General features: G+C 34.8%; 1 pseudogene; it reads left to right on the top strand.

Annotated features, from left to right (window-relative positions):
• The window catches only part of LOC102849802, a 7,296-nt pseudogene extending 2,382 nt beyond the window's left edge, over positions 1 to 4,914 (top strand).
• The last annotated feature ends 1,553 nt before the right edge of the window (positions 4,915 to 6,467 follow it).

Below are 6,467 nucleotides of genomic sequence, written 5' to 3'. Positions count from 1 at the left end.
TATCACATTTCTTTTCCTCCATTGATGAAAATGCAAGTGACAATGAAGATTTGATAAGATGATGTTATAAATAGCATTGGTCAGTTGTAATTACTATTATAAAGCTAAATTTATAAGAATAATTGATATAAACCAATTTTCAAAAGGAACAATATTAATAGCAAAACCAATTAAAAGTCTACAAAAGTGATTACCTTCATTATTCCATCCTGAAAATTAAAAAAAAATATTTTCATGCTAATAAAATACACTGGACTAAATGCGATTTTCACAAATTGCAATTTTAAAAGTACTTCATTTCAAAAAATGAACAGATTTGAAAGTGATTTAGTTCGATTGTTCTGACAATATTGATTCATGTTCATATATTCCACATTTTAAAGGAGCAAACTTCATCTTCAAATCATATTTAATGATTGATTACTTCATGTTATTATTTATGAATACTTCTATACTCATAATTCTATGCTACACAGAGCTGTCATATCTTCTATTCCTGATAAATGGAAGAAAAAGTATGTTTCTTTTTAATTTTGGATTAAAGGTAAGTGAATGAGGCTTTCTTGAAACAGTCAATTATTTCATGCAAACTTTTACATGACTGTAAAGAAACAGATTCTGACAATAAATTCTTATTTTAATTTTTTTAAAAAAACAACAAAGAAAACACTATCAACTAACCAGAAAACAATTATATATTATGATCTAAATGTCTTCAAGCTTTGGTATGTTTGGATTTCAAGTTTTTTTCACATATTTTTATTGGTTTATATACAACCATTCATGTTTTATAAAATCTTTCATTTATATTGTGTTTCATTCATGTGCATTGTCTTATAGGATCATTAATATTAATTATAGTTTTGTATTATTAATTACTATTGGTTTAGGTCTATTGTCATTCCATCTTTTCAAGTATCCATTGAATCTTTCCTATTTTTTTTACCCTTCCCATTTTCCCGTTAACCTATACTCTAGTTGTTGCTGTTGTTTTTGTGTACTTTTGAGTCAGAACCAACTCATAGCTGATCTCCAGTGGATTTTCAGAGGGAGATCATTTCACAGAGGAGACTGCCCATCATTCTCCATTGAACTGCTAGTGGATTGGAACTATGTGCCTTCAGGACTGCAGTGCAGCATCTCACAACAAACCACTAGTGATTTACCCCTTACCTCTTTTTAAGTCCCTTCTGTTTTTCCCCATTCCCTTTTAAACATTTCTGTACATCTTCCTTAGTTGTTTTTCTATTCTTACAATAATGGCCTTATACAATATTTGTCCTTGTTGTTCTTGATTGCCATTGATTGCAACCCTATGACCAAAAGACCTGAAGCTTTTCTATAGCTACATAGAATTTCCAGAAGCATGTTATTTAGGAAGTGGATACCACTCCTTTTACCAACAACAATTCTCACAATAATAGCCCTATAAAATATTTGTCCTTATGAGACCGTTATTCCACTCAGAATAACATTCTCTAGACTCTCACATTTATAAAGAATTTAGGAAATTGTGTTCCTTAGTGCTGCATTATAATCCATGGTGTAAATGCACAATAATTTCTCAATCCATTCATTTGTTGATGGGTATTTGGGCTGTTTGCATTTTCATGCAATTGTGAATAGCATGCTATGAACATAGGTGTACGCGATTCCATTTGTGTCCCAGGGTTAATATCCTTGGGGTCTATTCCTAGCAGTAGAATATCTAGGTCAAATGGGATTTATATGCTCAACTTTTTGAGGAACACCACACTGCCTTCCAGAGTGGCTGAACCATTTTTACAATCTCACTAGTAGTACATGAGAGATCCAATCTCTTTACATCCTCTCTAACATATATAACTTGCTATGTTGTTAAACTTTGCTACTACTACTTGAGTGAGAAAGTGTCTCATTGTAATAATTTGCATCTCTCTGATTACCATTTTGAACACTTCTTCGAATTATCTGTTGGACATCTATCTGAATATCTTCCTTTTTCAAGAGTCTTTTCATGTCTTTTGCCTATATTTTTTAAAAATTGAGTTATTAGTCTTTTTTCTGTGGAGGCCCTGTAGTATTCTGTAAACTTTAGTTATGAAAGCTTTGTCTGAAATGTCATTGTCAAATGCTGTTTCCCTGTCTGTAGGTTTCCTTTTCACATGAGAAATTAAGTTCTGATATTCCCATTCTTCTCAATATTCCATCATTTATTATGATCTGCACAGTCATATGCCTTTGCATAGTCAATAAAGCTCAAATAGGTATTCTTCTGCTTTTCAGCCAGGCTCTATCAGACATCCACAATGATGGCCTGGTGCCATGGCTCTTCTAAATTCAGCTTGAACTTCTGGGAGTTTTATATTTCTGTACTATTGCAGCCATTTTTAAATTATATTTAGTAGTATTTTGCTTTCACTTGATATTAAAATATATTACTCAGTAATATCCACATTGTGGTGGATTGCCTTTCTTGGGAATAGGAACAAATATGGAACTCTTTTTTAAAAATTTTTGTTTGTTTGTTTGTTTCTTTTTTAACTTATTATTAATTTCAATGAAAATTCACAGAGACTTTGGATTTCAGTTCATTCATTGTTGCTCTTTTCACCCCTCCCAACACTCTCTCTTAGTACACTACCCTCTTAGAAAAGTAAAAGAAAAATTCTTTCATTGCTGTAGAATCCCTCCCCCCAAGTCCACTCCACTATGCAGCCTTCGCTCTGGACTCCCTTCACAACAAAAATACCTAGTCACATATCCCTTTGAAACAGTTTTCTCCCTCATCTGCTTCAATGCAGTATACATTATTGTACCCATCTTTCTCAGTCTCCCCCCTCCCCAATCCTGAGGTCAGTCCTGCTTTACCATAGTGGCATCACACAGTATTTGTCCTTTTGTGACTGAGATACATCACTCAGCATAATGTCCTCCGGGGTCACCTACTTTGAGTAACATTTCATTAGTTCCTTGTTTTTCAGTGCAGCATAGTATTCCATTATGTGAATATACCAAAGCTTCTCTAGCCATTCGTTTGTTGATGGACACTTAGGTTGTTTATCTCCTTGCTATTGTGAACAAAGCTACAATAAACATGGCTGTGCATATATCAGTTATGGTCTCTTGGGGATATATTCCCAGTAGTGGAATTGCTGGATCAAATGGTATCTCTATTTGCAACTTTTTAAGAAAGGGCCATAATGCCTTCCACAGTTATTGCACCATTTTATACTTCCACCAAAAGTGAATTAGGATTCCAGTTTCTCCACAACCTTGCCAGCATTCGTTGCTTGCTATTCTGACTGGGGTGAGATGATATCTCATAGTTGTTTTGCAAATATGAAACTCTTACAGTCAATCAGCCAGGTAGTTCTCCTCCATATTTCCTGGAATAGACTGATGACTGTGTCCAAGGCTGTATCTATCATTTGAAACATACCAATTTATATCTCATATATTTATATATTTAGACTAAAAGTCTTTTGTGTGAACAGAACAAAAGAACGCTACATGGTTTAAAAGCAAGAAAATGTGTATCAGGCTTTAATACTTTATTTGTTCAATCTTTATGCTGATCAAACTATTCAAAAAGCTGAACTCTATGAAGAATAATGTGACATTAGGATTGGAGGAAGAATCATCAATAATCTTTGATATGCAGATGACATAAGCTTGCTTGCTGAAAATGAGGACTTAGAAGCACTTGTGGCAGAAGATCAAAGACTGCAAGCATTTATATGGATTGCATCTCAATGTCAAGAAACAATAATTCTTTCTACTGGACAAATAGGCATCTTGATAAATGGTGAAAAGATTAAAACTGTCATTGGCCCCATCTTAGATCCACAATCCACACACATGGTATCAACAGCCTGGAGAAAAGGAAATGTATTGCCCTGGAAAAATCTAAAATCAGGCATCTCTCTAAATTATTTAGAAATCATGATGTTAGTTTGAGAACTAAGATTTGCCTGACTCAAGCCATGGATTTTTCAATCACTTGCTATGCTTTTGAGATCTGGACAATGAATAGTGATGACAGAAAAATAATTTATGTCTTTAAACTGTGATGTTGGAAAAAGCATTGAATATTCATTCCATGAACTCCCAAAAGAACAAACAGATATGTTTGGGGGAAAGTATAGCCAGAGTGCTCTTTGAATGCAACAATAATAAAGTTTTTACTCAGATACTTGAGTATGTGGCTAGAAGAAGCTATTCCTTGGAGAAGAATATCATGCTTGGGAAGCCGAAGGGATGGCAAAAGAAAGGAAGACCACCAATCAGATGGAGTGATACAGTAACTGCAGCAATAGGTTCTGTCAAAGATTCTCAGAAGGCTTAGGATAGAACAGGGTTCAACCCAGTTGTTCACGGGGTTGCTATGAGTAATACTTTCTTTGATGACACCTAACAAGAACAGCAACAACAGACCTCCAATTATGATACATATCTATAGCTAACAGCATTCTCCTTAAAGGCATATCATCCCATCTGTACTATAAAGCCATCAGTTACAGTGACTGTTGTGCTCCCATGAAAATTCTGAAGTGAAGATATTTTCCTTTTCCCTAGGACAACTCACCATTTTCCTCCCAGCAGAGGTGAAGTCCATAGAGACAGACATGGATCACCTCCTGCCTCTGCAAAAGTTAGCCATGAAGAATCTGGATTATACCTACTGACAGTTTGCAAAAGATTCAAAGTTTTTTGTGTCCAATCTCATTGCCTTGAAGCTTCTTGAAGCTGCTGCGCTGGTCTCAGGGGCATTGTTAGAGGTGCAGTGAGCCCATGTTTACTATGGTCTTTCTTAAACTGTTTCCCATGAGAGAGATGCTAATGGTTGGTCTACACCAAAGGAGAACAAGTGTAAGTTTTGTGACTTACTGCTCCTCCACTCACTGTCTTCAGACTTTTGCACTGCTGAGTTAATAAACACCCAGAAACCCTCAAAAGTATCACCAGTGTGGTACTACAGTCTCCTGTAACCACATACTATGAGATGGAATGATTAGAAGAGGCTAGCCAGACCAACCTTCCATTCTGCCCATCAAATGCAGGAGGCTGTGGATCTCTCTGGAATGCTCTGATTTGAATTTTAGAGTTAAAAAGACTCCCCTTCCCCTCAAGTTGGAATATATATATCCCCAAATTAAAAAACAAATAAACAACAACACAACACTCTGTTTGAAAAAAAAGTTTTGATGCACAAGAAATTTTATTTTTAGAAGATCCCATTTGTGGAGCTCTTCCTCTCCTGATTGAACATTTCTGATTGTGTTTACAAGTTTATTTATGCAATGGGCTGGTACTTCTAAGTCTTGTCCCATTATGTTTCTTATGATCTTTATTATTTTGTTTTTTAATTCTAGGCCTCTGATCCACACTGAGTCGATTTTTATGTATAGTGAAAGATGTGGATCCTGTAGGATGTCTGGTTTCACCAGCATCATCTATTGAAAGATTTTTATTTCCCCATTTCCTTGTCAAGTACTATTTTACCATAAATTGGTGGTTTTGATTTCTAGGTTCTCAATTCTATTCTATTCATCTATTTGGCTGTCATTGTACCAATACCATGTTGTTTATGTTACTATAGCTCTGTTGTAGTTTTTGAGATCAGAAGTGTCATGCCTTCCACTTCATTTTTATTTTTCCTCAGTTTTGCTAATTTTGTGTGTTTTTCATTTCCAGATGAAACTGGAAATTGTTAGATATCTTTGATGATTTCTTTTAATACATGCATTGAGATTGAACCTGCAGATTGCTTTCAGTAAGATTTTTATTTAACAATATTAAATCTTCCTATCTATGATCAGGGGATATTTTCCTATTTAGTTAAGCCCATTATTGTTTCTTGTAGCATTCTTTTGCAATATTTTTCATAAAGTTCTTTTGTATATGTGTTGTTGTTGTTGTTGTGTACTATTTGAGTTGGAATGAACTCACAGCTGAGCCTCCAGTGAGTTTTCAAAGGCAATAAATCGCACAAAAGGAGATTATCCATCCTTCTCCTACGGAGCAGCTAGTGGATTCAAAACGTGTGTTTGGGATTCTTACCAGTAGGCCACCAATGTCGGGTTAGATTTATTCCCAAATATTTAATCTTGTGGTTGGTATTATATATGATTCTGCTTTATTAGTTTACTTTTCAGAGCTGACTCTAAGTTTTGAGGCCTAAGCTATTCCTCTTCACTCCACTTGAGTTACCAACAGAATTATTGTCATCCATGTTCCAGGCAATTACAGACATTTTAATTCTCCTTATAATTCTTGCAAGGTGTGATTTTTGAAGTCCAAGTTATATCTAAATACATAATGAAGAAAATATTAGGCATATCTAAACATACGACACAATTGTTCAAAATGGTAGCAGGTGCTGAAGAGAAATTGGTATAATATTTCTACTTATTATTAGGAAATCTGAGGAATTTGGTTCTTACATTGCATAACATGTCAAGCTGCTCACTGAAAAATAGACAATT

This window comes from Elephantulus edwardii, unplaced genomic scaffold, assembly GCF_000299155.1.
Source record: "Elephantulus edwardii isolate Elephantulus edwardi_28Jun2011 unplaced genomic scaffold, EleEdw1.0 scaffold00154, whole genome shotgun sequence".
Lineage (NCBI taxonomy): Eukaryota > Metazoa > Chordata > Mammalia > Macroscelidea > Macroscelididae > Elephantulus > Elephantulus edwardii.
This window is presented reverse-complemented; position numbering and strand designations above follow the sequence as displayed.